Raw genomic sequence first — 15,072 nt, 5'->3', positions numbered from 1 at the left:
ACTTTTCAATAACACACACTTGATTTTACTTCACAGTTTCAATCAAGTAGGCACACACTTGATCTTACTTCACAACTTTAATCAAGTAGACACACACTTGATCTTGCTTCACAGCTTTGATCAAGTAGACACGCACTCTTGCTTAACACCTATAGAGTGACAAATTACAATCACAAATCAGACCAATTCAATCATCAAAGGATGACTTGAATGGCTTACAAGTCTCACGACTAAACAAGACACAAACCCTAGCTCTCTCTCTATATTTCGCTCAGTATTGGTTGTGTTGTTAAAACAGGTTTTCCAAGTCCCTTTTTATAGAAGCTTTCAGCTGGGCTTGGACATCTTGAAAACCCTAAAACTATTTTACAATTAAATCTTTTCATAACAGCTGGTTAGATCTCCTTGGAAAATAAGTAAATCAGGTTGTAATCAATGATTGAATGCGCCTGCAAATCAGATCTTCAATCATACATAGATTGCCATTAATTGCACAATCACATAACACCAGACATTCACACTGAATGTTCTGTGTACAGGATGTCATGACATCGGGTCTGACATCCTGGAACAATCCTGCATAATTCCATAATTCCTTTTATAATTTCTAGCAGGTAAATAACATCAGATGTCATGACATCGTGTATGACATCCTGAAATAATCCTACATAATTATGTTTTCCATTTAAACTCCAGCAGGTACACATTATCAGATGCCATGACATTATGTATGACATTCTGAAACAATCCTGCATGATTATGTTCTTGAACTCCAGCAGGTACACATGATATCTTATGTTAAGACATCACACACATCATCTTGTGAACACTCTTTGTTTTACCAAAATTGTTGTCAACACTTAGAACCAACAAACTCCCCCTTTGGCAAATTTTGGCTAAAACATATATCTGTGCTTTTTATTCACAAGAAAACTATCAACAGTTAAACAACAGTTTAAACAGCAACAGAAGCAAACACAATTACTAGCTATAGCTGCTAGTAATACACACATGCACAAGGGTACTTCTCCCCCTAAATTTGTGCAACACAAACATAATTACTAGTTATATAGGCAACTAGTAAGACACACAAATGCACAAGGGTACTTCTTCTCCCATGATAATAACAACACCTATAACCACAACACTTGTAACAGTCAGAATATCATTCTAACATCTGCTTCAACATCACATGTGCACCACCACATCAGACATCCCCTTTGACATCTATAAATAGAACAACATTCTGTTTTACAACAAGCACATCTCCTTCAATAATAGTTGTCCATCTGTTCAGCTATACCAGCACATACATCTCCTCACAGCTCCACATCTCCAACATGACTTCTCCCCCTTTTAGTCAAAATTTTGACCAAAGGTGACCAATTAGACAAAATAAATGTCAATTAGCCTAGCAGAGAATGTCACCACAGATGTCATAACATATAACATGTTAAAACATAATTGTTTAGGAGATACAAACCAACATTATACACAGCTGTGACAACTGAGATAATGGAAAATCCATGGAACTCATTAAGAGCCCAAAATATTACATAAAGGCATCAATAAGGACTTCCATAAATTACACATATTTCAAAAAAACAATAAATTCTTCAGTATCCAAACAGCAGGAGGAACCAACTTCCACAACAGCCACACCAGAACAGTCCTCAAACACAACATACCTCACACAGTCTTAAACTTCAGGGGGGAACCAATAATCATCTAATCAGAGGAAGAAGTATCATCTTCACTTTCAGTGCCTTCATAGCTGCCACTAGATTGAGCATTTGACCTCTCACTTGAGGTATTGGCGTCTGAATCTTTGGTCTCACCAGCCTTCTCCATTTCTTCCTTTTCTAGGCTACTAATAAGAACCTCCAAAACTTCTTTTCTTGCCTTGCAGGTGTCCTTTAATTGATCAATTAAGCTCCCTTGAGATGCAGGCTCCTTTCTGGCAGATGTCATGACAACATCATTGACATGGCTTCCCTCAAACAGCTTGTAGTGAATGGATAGTGGGGGCTTTCTTCTGCTTGGAATGTCACTTGTATTAAGAATGCCTGGTTGTTGGCTCAAGATAATACCACAAATGATGGATGGGAAGGCAATGGGCAGCTTCACTGCATTTGTGGAGGCATGTCTGATAATTTGATCAAACATAAACCTTCCAAAGTCAAATTTTTTCCTGGTTCCAACAGCATGAATGATTCTTCCAAGACCAATGGAGATGGTTGAAATATGATTAGTAGGCACCCAGTTGGCTGATCCAATCTTGTGCAAGATGACATATTTGACAGTTAACTTGCCAGCTGATAGGTGATTCCTACTAGGCCATTCCTTAACTTGGCCAGCTGTAATAGTCCTACAGACCTCATTGTCTATAGTCTCTAAATCCACTCCTCCATCAGTTCCTCTCCCTAGGAACTTGTTGATAATGATTAGTGAGAATCTCACACATCTACCTCTTACAAAAACCTTGCAGAATTCCCTGCTGCTCTTTTCAGAAATATCTTCAGGGATATTCACAATAAATTCTTTTACTAACCCCTCATAACATTGAGGTAAACCAACAACAGTCTTCATCAGCCCAGCAACCTCAATCAATTCCATGACTTCCTTCACCTCAACAGCCTCTTTTCCCAACTCTCTTTCAACAACTACCCTTTTCTGAATGACAAACTTCCATTTGGCAGTACCATCTTCTAAGTGAAATGAGACATTGTCTAAGTGCACAGTTGCCACTTTGCCTGGAGACTTCTTAACAACCTGTTTTTTAGCAGGGGAGATGTCTGGGACATCATCTTCGACATCCTCATCAGAGTTAGAACTCTCTTTCTTTCCTCTTCCCAACCTCAACTGTACTCCAAGATTTGAAGGGTCCTACACCAACAACCTTTTTCTCTCTTCTTGCTGTCCTCATTTCAGCCACAATCTTCCCTTTTCTAGTCCTCAGTTTCTTAGCTACACTTGGTTTTATAAGATAGACCAAAGTGTCATCCTCTTCTTCAGAACTTTCTTCCTCCAGATCAATAATATTCTCAGAAGTTTCATGAGACACATTTGCTGGTTTCTTGCTAGGTAGGGTTTTACCTAGAGAACATAATCCCTCAGCAGCCACTTCCTTTTCTGATCTAGAGGAGTCATCATCTTTCTCAGCTTGGGGTTCCTCCTCAGGAGAGGGGTCCCTTCTGGACAGAGGGGTAGAAACATCCTTGACTGCATGCCCTTCACTTAGAATCCTAGTTACTAGGTTCCTAATGGCACGATCAGCATAATGCATGTCATTTTGATGAGGAGATTTATCAGGAATATTACCTTGCTTACTTCCAGCCATGGAAGATGGGCCTGGGGCGTCACCTGGTATCACACAGAGAGGAGTAACATCCAACACATCTTCATCTAGAAACTCCATGGAGGGAGTCCTTGCATGATGAGTGGGTTTTGATCCTGAGGAGGAGGGATGTTGAGACATGTTGTTGAACTTTTGAAAAGAATCTCTTTGCCCTAGCAGAGGTTTTCTGAGTAGTTGTATGAAGATGGAAAGAGTTGTGTTTAGGTGGCGTGTGGAAATGACATAGATACTAGTTCCAATACTAGGTAATGATTCATCATTAATGTGGCTCTTTCTTTTAAGTGGGCAGACACTATTTTTATTTCCTTTTTCATTCCACTTTAATTGCCATAATTTCACAAGAATCCAAATCCCCAATTTACCTCTTACATATTCAAACTGATTATCATCCAAATCCCTTGCAAATTTGTCAACTAATTGTATTTCATGCTTTAGAGCTATGAATTTGTCTTCCACAAATTTTCTAATTGAGTGATGACAACAAATAATATGCTTGGTCCAACTGTGCTGAATAGGATTTTTGGACATAGTTGTAGCATTCAGGTTGTCATAATACAATGTCATGACATCGTGTGTGACATTATATGCAATCATCAGTAGTTTCAACCATCCCAGTTGAGAACAACTGCTTCCATCTGCTGTATCTTCAGTATAAACACCATTTTCATCTTTCAAATGTGTAGGAGCATATCCATCCCAATCTTCTCAACATTGTTCTTGGCACTTTTGCTTTGAGATAGACACATAGTCCCTTCTATCTGCTTGACTTGTAGCCCAAGTCCAACAAAGCTCTTTCCAATTTCAGACTGCATATGACTAGTCAGATGTTCACATATCTGATCCAACCTCCTATCTGTTTGAGCCATCATGAGCTTTTCTCCTTTGGAAGTGGTGTTAAGTCTGAGCTTCTGGTGTGATATCTTTGTCTGACATTTTCCACAAACTTGTCTTTCATCACTCTTGAGAGTTCCTCTAGCAGATATACTCATCTTCATCCCTTTTTCTTTGACATAGGTACACTCCGAGGAATAATCAATTTGAGAGCTCCACATGTAACAATTGTCTTTGGTCATGATTCCTTTCATAATTACTTCACTGTCTTTGTTAGTAATCAGACATTCAGTTTTGGTGAAGTTAACATTCAGACCTTAATCACATAGTTTACTGATGCTTATTAGATTTGCAGTCAAGCCCTTAACCAGTAGGATCTTGTCAAGTTTAGGAACTCCAGGACAATCAAGCTTGCTTATCCCCTTGATTTCACCCTTTGCTCCATCACCAAAGGTTACATAGCTTATGGCATGAGGATGAAAACCAGTCATCAGTTTTTTGTTTCCAGTCATGTGTCTGGAACAACCACTATCAAAATACCACTCTTCTTTGGCTGAGACTCTGAGGGGAATGTGAGCTATTAGACTTGTAACATTAGTCTTAGGAACCCATTGCTTCTTGTTGACAGGCCTATGCTGTTTGGGTCTGGGTTGATAGTGAGTCTGATGATGAACAGGGCTAGGATAACCATACAACTTATAGCAGAAGGGCTTCAGGTGACCAAATTTTCCACAGTAATGGCATCTCCATCTTTCGTGTTTCCCTTTCTGCTGTCTTCTCTTCTGATGTTGTGACATATGATGTGACATCACATGTTTGCTCCATTTAGGTTTGGCTTGAGGTTTGCAACCAGTGTAACTGCACTCAGGCTTAGATTCATTATACCCAATGCCAGATTTGTCTCCTGTTATTTATCCAGTTTGGAGAATCTTGTTTAAGGAGTTAGATCCATTGTTTAACATTCTTACATACTTGGTCATCTCTTCTAGTTTAGAATTCAAGAACATAGCTTCCGTTTTTAACTTGGAGATGGTTTCCACATGGTCTGCCTTCTCATTCTCAAGTTGTACTATCTTCTGGCTTTCAACTTGTTGACTTTCATCTAGCTTGGCATTCAGAACCACTGCTTCTGTTTGTAATTTGGAGATGGTTTCCAAGTGTTCTACCTTCTCATTCTCAAGTTGAGTTATTTCCTTCTTCTGGCTTTCAACCTGTTTACACAACTCTTCACTTTTTTGACACAACTTTCTGTAGGTAGAGGCCAACTCTTCAAAGGTTACTTCATCATCACTTGAGTCTTCATCAGAACCCCATCTTCCTGTCAATGCAGTCACAAGATTTGCAGCTTCCTCTGTTTCACTCTCATCAGACCAAGTGGCAACAAGACTCATCTTCTGCTTCTTGAGATAGGTTCCACATTAAGTTTTGATGTGTCCATACCCATCACATTCATAGCACTGTACCTCTTTTCCTTCTTTGGGCTTATCATCTGACCTTGCTCTTCTTCCAGCATTGTTGGATTTACTGATGTCAGATGAGATGTTCTTGACATTAGCCTTAGATCTTACATCCATCTTTTTCAACAGTCTGTTGAACTGTCTTCTCAGCATTGCTACTTCACTGGTCAAATCTTCATCAACATCCTGACTATTTTCCTCTTCTGTGTTTGACATGAAAGCCAGGCTTTTGGTTTTCTATTCAGAACCATCATTCAATCCCATCTCAAATGTTTGGAGGGAACCGATTAGCTCATCAACTCTCATGCTGGAGATGTCTTGAGACTCTTCTATGGTAGTCACCTTCATAGCAAATCTCTTAGGGAGTGACCTGAGTATTTTTCTTACCAATTTCTCATCTGACATATTTTCTTCCAGGGCTCCTGAGGCATTGGCAATTTCAAGAATACCCATATGAAATTCATGAATGTTTTCATCTTCTTTCATCCTTAAATTTTCAAACTTGGAGGTGAGCAGCTGTCGTCTAGACATTTTAACTCTAGAGGTACCTTCATGAGTGGTTTTGAGAATGTCCCAAGCATCTTTAGCCACCTCATAATTGTTTACCAGCCTGAAAATATTCTTGTTTACTCCATTGAATATGGCATTCAATGCTTTAGAATTTCTAAGGGCTAGATCATCCTCCTCCTTGGACCATTGTTCTTCAGGTTTCTTATCAGTTGTGGCTTCTCCTTCTTTAGTAATTACAGGATGTACCCAGCCTGTTAACACAACCTTCCAAGCCTTGTTGCCAAGAGATTTTAGGAAAGCTACCATTCGAGGTATCCAATAGTCATAGTTAGATCCATCCAAAATTGGTGGCCTATGAAAAAATCCTCTATCTCTCTCCATTGTACCAGAAAGTATTGTCCCTAGATCTCACCCAGAACCAGAGCAGGATGCCTGCTCTGATACCAATTGAAATTCTGGTATCAGATATGAGATGTCGAAGGTAATGTCACGACACTAATATCAGAGTAATGCAAACATGATTGTGAGAGAATTCTTTACCTTGAATTAATTTTTAATGATAGCAAATTGTGTGATCATCGTCCAAATGTTGGTTGTGCATTGCATTACATGATACATTTGTGTTTTCATTATGTTTTTCATCCCACTCTATTGTTGCATAACTGTACATATAAACCTACATTGATACTTCCCTTAAAATAACAATTAAAATGCATTTTATGTCAGTATGCATCAATACATAAGCCTCTGCATCGATACATACAGCATGTGATAAATCACAAAACCTTTTTGTTCAGTATGCATCGATGCATACGAGTCATGCATCAATACATGGAAGGCTAAAGACTCTATGCATCGATCCACACGATCCCTGCATCGATACATGACCAATTGAAACAGCCTGTGTATCAATACATGCGCATTAGGCATCGATACATACTAGTGAAATAATCACATGCATCGATACATACAAATTATGCATCGATACATGATTAATAAATTTCACCAAAAATTCACATATCTTACAGTATGCATCGATACACACTCTTATGCATCAATACATAATGCTGTTTTATGTTATAACAGCAACTGTTTTGCAGCATATATAAGACAGGTTATGACAGCAGTGCATTTTACGAATTCATTGAGGGAAAACAATTGAACACAAGATCAAAAGCAGTGTTGGAGCAATTGTTTGAGAGCAATTAAAAATCTGAAAGAGACTTCATCTTCTTCATCTTCTCAATCACTTTTCTTCAAGAACATTTACACATAACCATTCTTGTTCTTTGGATTAAAGAAGCATCGAGATAACGTTCAGTGGTACGATCAAGGATCTAGCTGTGGTTTGCAGTGGAACGATCGAGGATCTAGCTGAGTTGAAGATTGAAGGGGGTTTCTAGGAAAAACCTACTGGTTTGTCCTTCAAGAACTGGAGTGTTCTTGAGGGTTTGGGAGTCACGTTTGCAGAACATATTCAGCCGCAGCGTTGCGTTTGGAGATCGGGGGATTTCGCAAGCAGGTCGTGGAACCGGTGAATTGTTTGCAATTTCGTGCAGGAAAATCTTGATCGTGCTCAGATCAAGTGAAGGTTCATACAAGAAGAGGTTCTTAGAGTTTAGAATTCTGTCTTTGTATCATAACCTTGTATCAACGGATTCGGCAAATATTGATAATCAAAGTTCTCAATTTCATTTGAAATTGAGAGGGAGACGTACCCACACGCGAGGACGACGTGGGGAACTTCCTTACCAAATCTCTGCGTATCGTATTCTTACCTTACTCCTCTTTACGTTTTAAAACTGTTTTCGCAATTTCAGTTAGTGTGTGGTGATTGTTCCTGTTGCAAGACAGCAGTGGCAAGAAAACTTTTAATCAAACTCCATTGCTGTTTATCATCGATCACATACACACCAACTGTTTGACAAAACGGTTAGCTAGATTTTATTCGTTGGAAATAGACTTTAATGATAAGTGCATTCAATTAGTTAAAATTCTGGTGTGAATTGTTTCTGTCATTCTCATTAAAATCCAGCAATTAAACTTGTGTGTCCGGCTTTCTAGTAGCGGTTCAGAATAGACGGAAGTCGATTCGGGACTGATTTTTCCGCCAACTTTGAAAACTCTGATAAAATTTCAAATCCGTTAAATTTAAAAGAGGTGATCTATTCACCCCCCCTCTCGATCACTAGCCACACCGTCTAACAAGTGGTATCAGAGCGCCGGTTCGCTGGTGCTCTGTGGCTGCCTGTAACAGTATGGATTCTGAACCAAAGGGGGCGTACAATTAGGGGTGGCAAACGGGCATGCCCGCCTCGTTTAGGCCCGGCCCGCAAAAACCCACAAAAAAACGGGGCGAGGCGGGGCGATCATAGTTGAGGATGCGGACCTAAAACTTAGACCCGCCCCGCAAAAAAGTGAGGGCGGGGTGAGGAAATCCCGCGGGCACTGCACTCTTTAAGCCTAAAAATACAAAAATTTATGTAAATACACGTGCCCGCAAAAGCCCGCGAAAAAAACGGGGCGGGACGGGGCGGACATATTTGAGGGTGAGGGCCTAAATCCTTGGTCCGCCCCGCACAAAAGTGCGGGCAAAACGGGCATGCCCCGCGGGCCGAGCCCGTTTTGCCACCCCTACGTACAATAGAGCGCCTATTTTCAACGGTGAAAATTACGGCTACTGGAAAGACTGCATGCGAGTTCATATAAATTCTGTGGATAGGCTAGTATGGGCTGCCATTGAAAACGGTCCGTTTCAAATTACTATGACTAATGCAGCTGGCGCCATAGTACCTAAACCAGAAGATGATTGGAATGAGAAAGATGAGAAAAAGTGGTCGTGTGATTGGAGAGCTCGAAACATGTTAATTTCAGCACTTGGTGTTGATGAGTATTATCGAGTATCCCATTGCACGACAGCTAAAGAAATGTGGGACGCTTTAGAAGTTGCCCATGAGGGTACTACTGAAGTAAAACAGTCCCGCATTAACACACTCAATCAAGAGTTTGAGCTCTTTCGCATGAAACAAGGAGAATCCATCTCCGACATGCAAAAGAGATTCACTCATCTAACTAACCGATTGAATGCTCTTGGAAAACCTATTTCCAATGAAATTGCTACTAATAAAATTCTCAGGTGTCTTAGTAGGGAGTGGCAACCTAAAGTAACAGCAATCAAGGAAGCCAACGATCTAACAAGACTTACGATTACAACTTTGTTTGGAAAGCTGGAAGAACATCAGCAAGCATTGGAAAGTCTTGAAAAATATGAGAACAAAAGTAAGAAGGAAAAGGAGAAGAAAAGAGACAAAGAGGGAGAGAAGAAGCCAATAGCTCTTGTGGCCTCTAGCTCTAAGTCCTCACGAAAAGAGCAAAGCGACAATGATTCAAGTAGTGACAAAGACTCGGATGATGAGGAAATGGGACTGTTTGTAAGGAGATACAATAGATTCATTCGAAAGAATGGAGTCAAGCATTCCGACAAAAATCTCATGAAGTTTCGAAAACAATCTACAAATTCGAAACAAGAAGAGAACAAGAAGAGTAGAGGAAGAGGATCCTGTTTTAATTGTGGTAAATCTGGACATTATAAAACGGATTGCCCTATAAAGTATAAGGATCAAAGAAAGGATTCACCAAAAGGGTACAACAAACAAAGAAGAGCGTACATTGCATGGGAAAGTGATAGCGATTCATCAAGCACACAAAGCTCAAGTGATGATGATGAAGCAGCAAATCTGTGCCTTATGGCTCACACAAAAAATCTGTCCTACCACAAGAAGAAAAACAATGACAAAAAGGTAAAACAAGCCTACTACAATAATTTCTCTTCTATGTCTTTTTTGGAACTAAAAATAGCTTTTGAAAAACTGCATAACGAAGTTGTAGATGCTTTTAAAAGACTATCTTCCGACAAACATATTTTTTCATTTTTGGAAGGTAAAGTAAACAAAGCTGAAATTGAGTTAGAAGCGTTGAAAGCTAGTATTGCAGAAAATTCAAAAATTATTGACATTGACGGATGTAGTAGAGTTAGGTATTGTGACGCTTGTTATATTTGGCAAAAAGAGGTAAACACTCTTAAGGTCAAATTAGAGAAAGCGCTACAACCTAAAGTTACTTATGTCGTTGACCCCAAGTTGTTTAAGAAGTCATTGAATCCTCCATATGCAAAATACTCTTTTATTCTAAAGGATTCAATGAACAAGAAACAACAAACACATCATCATGGTTTATGTCATTATTGTTGCCATGCTGGCCATACCATTGAGAAATGCAAATTTAGGAGATTTCTTGTCCCTAAAGGCATTTATCAATGGAAGCCAAAAGGCAACCATGTTAGCACTTACCCACTTGGACCCAATGAAAATTGGGTACCAACTTCTCTCTTTTGATGTTGTAGGATGAGTGCCTTGCCTCCGCAGATAGAAGGTGGTTTCTTGACAGCGGCTGCTCGAGGCACATGACCGGTGACATATCGCTCTTTATAGACTTCAAGGCAAAGAAGAAGGGATATGTCACTTATGGAGACAACAACAAAGGAGCTATACTCGGCAAAGGTAGTGTAGGTAATCCCTCCACCACTACTATTTCAAATGTCCATTTAGTTGAGGGACTTAAACACAATTTGTTAAGCATAAGTCAACTATGCGACATGGGCTATAAAGTGTCGTTTACAAAAACATGCTGCATAATTGAACATGTTGAACAAAACATTGTGTTTAAGGGTGTAAGAGTAAACAATATCTATATGCTTGACTTGTTTGATGTACCTTTAACAAATACTAAATGTCTAGTCACCTTGAATGATGATTCTTGGCTTTGGCATAGACGTTTAGCGCATGTTAACTTCGATTTGCTAAATAAGGTTGTATCTAAGGATCTAGTAGTCGGTCTACCAAAAATAAAATTTTCAAAAGACCACCTATGTGACGCGTGCCAAATGGGAAAGCAAACAAGGGTGTCTTTTAAATCTAAAAATGTAATTTCAACTTCACGACCCCTTGAGCTTCTCCATATGGACCTCTTTAGACCTTCTAGGACAAAGAGCCTAGGTGGAAATTACTATGGCTTTGTAATAGTTGATGACTACTCTAGATTCACTTGGACTATATTCCTTCATAGCAAAGATGAAACTTTTTCTGCTTTTAAAATTTTTGCAAATCTGTCCCAAAACAAAATGAATTCCAAAATAGTTACAATTCGTAGCGATCATGGTGGTGAGTTTCAAAATTATCACTTTGAGAAGTTTTGTGACAAGTATGGTATTGAGCATAACTTTTCAGCCCCTCGCACTCCACAACAAAATGGCGTTGTGGAGCGTAAAAATCGTGTTTTAGAGGAGTTGGCAAGAACAATGCTTAATGAGGATGGATTACCAAAATACTTTTGGGCTGATGCTGTCAGCACAGCCTGTTATGTTCTAAACAGAATCTCAATTCGCCCTATTTTAAACAAAACTCCTTATGAACTTTTGAAAGGAAGAAAACCAAACTTGTCACATCTTCACGTATTCGGTTGTAAATGTTTTGTTTTGAATAACGGTAAGGAAAACATTGGGAAGTTTGATGCAAAAGCAGATGAAGGTATCTCTCTTGGTTACTCACTATCAAGTAAAGCATATAGAGTGTATAATAAGCGTTTACTTACTGTTGAAGAATCTGTTCATGTTTCTTTTGATGAGTCTTATCCGAAAAATGTCGGAAAAGGTATTTCTTTTGATGACACAGGTGTATCTACAGAAGACATACTCAAGGAAGCTGTTGAGGAAACTGATCAGTCCAAATCAGCTGCCCATGAGAAGGAGGAAGATACTAGTCATGAAGAAATTGAGGAAGAAAAGACAGCTGAAGTGAATGATCTTCCAACAGCTTGGAGATCCTCAAAAGACCATCCCATTGACAACATCTTGGGAGACATTTCAAAGGGAGTAATGACTCGTTCTAAGATAAGTAATTTTTGTTCTCACTTCGCGTTTGTTTCACAAGTAGAACCTAAGAATGCCAAAGAGGCCTTGATTGATGAATTTTGGCTAATGCCCATGCAAGAAGAGCTTAATCAATTTAAAAGAAATGACGTTTGGGAACTTGTCCCTCGTCCGCGAGATCATCATATCATAGGCACTAAGTGGGTTTTTAGGAACAAGCTTGATGAAAACGGAGTGATTACTAGGAACAAGGCACGTTTAGTAGCACAAGGGTATAACCAAGAGGAAGGCATAGACTATGAGGAAACTTATGCTCCAGTTGCTCGCCTTGAAGTTATACGTCTTTTGCTTGCCTATGCGTGTTCTAAGGATTTTAAGCTTTACCAAATGGACGTAAAGAGTGCCTTTCTCAATGGTGTCATGAATGAAGAAGTATATGTTTCACAACCTCCTGGTTTTAAAAATGCTGAAAATCCAGATCATGTTTACAAATTAAAACGAGCTTTGTATGGTCTTAAACAAGCCCCTCGGGTTTGGTATGAAAGGCTTAGCAAATTCCTGATTGATCATGGATATTCAAGAGGTAAAGTGGACAATACTCTCTTTATTAAACACAAAGGGAAGCACATTCTTTTACTTCAAGTTTATGTCGACGATATTATATTTGGTTCAACTAACATACACTTGGTCGAAGAATTTTCTAAGGTTATGCAGGGTGAATTTGAGATGAGTCTAATGGGGGAGCTGAACTACTTCTTAGGACTGCAAATAAAGCAACTTGATGAGGGTACAGCAGTATGTCAAACAAAATACTGCAGAGAACTACTCAAGCGCTTTGGAATGAATGACTCAAAATCAATCGACACCCCAATGCCTACCAACGGAAATCTAGATAAGGATGAGCACGGTAAGTGTGTAGATGTCAAAAGGTTCAAAGGTATGATTGGATCTCTCTTGTATCTTTCTGCTTCTAGACCTGACATCATGTTTAGTGTTTGTATGTGTGCACGCTATCAATCAAATCCTAAGGAATCGCACCTAAAAGCGGTGAAGCGCATATTTAGATATCTTCACGGAACACCTAAATATGGGCTTTGGTATTCTAAAGGAAGTGATTGTAGCTTAGTAGGGTACTCCGATTCTGATTTTGCTGGTTGCAAATAAGATAGGAAAAGCACAAGTGGTACATGTCACCTGTTTTCAAAACTCCTTGGTCAGTTGGCATAGCAAAAAGCAAGTTTCTGTGGCTTTGTCAACTGCAGAGGCAGAATACGTTGCAGCCGGTAGTTGTTGCGCTCAGATTTTATGGCTGAAACAGCAACTACAAGACTTCAACATTCAACTCAAACGTATTCCTATCAAATGTGACAACACTAGTGCCATAAACCTTACTAAAAACCCTGTTTTACACTCACGCACTAAACACATAGAGATTAGACATCATTTCCTTCGTGATCATGTTGAAAAAGAAGACGTTGTCTTTGAGCACGTTGATTCCAAAAATCAGCTTGCTGATATTTTCACTAAACCGTTGGCAACGGAACCTTTCTTCAACATTCGTCGCGAATTGGGAATCTTAGATCTTTCTCAATTGATGTCATAAGCATGTTACCTCTTAATTATATTATGCCTCACCATGGTTGATAAGAGTTGTTTTAGATGTCAATTATCCATCACAAGAGTTCTCCAACAGAGGTAATATCAATCCTTTCTACAATTTTCTTATTGCTAAGAGATTGTGTATGTTAGAACAAATGTTCTTACTCTAGTTGATATAAAATTTGATTGCATATACTTTTTGTCCATATTGTGTGCACATTAACAATCTGACTTCTGAATCTCTCTTGAGCATAATCATCATGACATAGTGCATAATGCATATTCATACTGCATTAAAATTCATTAAAAGCTAGTTCAGCATCAGTATGCATCGATACAAACGAAGCAAGCATCGATCCATACATTCTGAAATTCAAATTTTTTAAAAACTGCTTCAGGATGCATCGATGCATCCATCGCATGTATCGATACACATGCCCATTATGATTATTTGGCATCGACGCATGACCATCTGCATCGATACATACTGATGCTATCTGAATTAAATGCATTTCTTTCTCTCTCATGCATCGACACATCAGCCAATCATATCACTTCCTATCTCAAGACTTCATATCATCTGCCCTCAAAAACCCCAAAACCAGTGGCTAACCCTAATCCTCCTCATCTTCACTCTCTCTCTAAAACCCTAAATCTCACATCACCATGCCTCCACGCACTATTCCAGCCAGAGCCAAAGGAAAAGGAAAGGGAAAGGAAACAGCCGGTACATCTCAGCAACCACCAGACGTTCCTTCAAATGCCCTAGAGCTACTTCATCCTGCTGTTGCTGCTGAATTTGAGGAATCCTTCAAGACAAGGTTAGTCATGAAACCTCACGTCTTTGATAAAACAGATGCTATTCACCTACACCTAAATGAAGTGGTTGAACTCTTACATGCACAAAGACCTGGGTCGTTTCTGTCCACAAAGGATGATTATCATGAGGATTTCATTCGGGTCTTTTATGCTAGCTTACAAACTGGTAGAGGCTATATGTTCCGGTGTTCTATCGGAGTCAGAACATATACCTTTGAAGCCTCTGATTGGGAAACGGTATTTCAAATGCCGCCTCCGTCGATGGCTTTCAAGTGCTGGCATGACCTGCATTTTGATCCTGAATTTGACATGAAGGACTTTACTCCATCTATCCTAAAGATAGACAGACCGTTGAGTGATGATGAACACGTCACGTCTGGTATGATCAAGCAAACTCCGCGTATTCTTCACTGGATTATTACACATATTCTGCGTCCAACAAACAGTGGACATTCGCGGTTGGACAGGCCCAGCATACATCTTCTCTACATTTTGCAAAATAAGGTGCTCTTAAATTGGGCTAATTACTTTGTAAAACGTCTATTTTTCGTGCGAGACAGCTCCAAGAATGT

The sequence above is a fragment of the Lathyrus oleraceus genome, chromosome 5, assembly GCF_024323335.1.
Source record: "Lathyrus oleraceus cultivar Zhongwan6 chromosome 5, CAAS_Psat_ZW6_1.0, whole genome shotgun sequence".
NCBI lineage: Eukaryota > Viridiplantae > Streptophyta > Magnoliopsida > Fabales > Fabaceae > Lathyrus > Lathyrus oleraceus.
Note: the sequence above shows the minus strand (reverse complement) of the source record.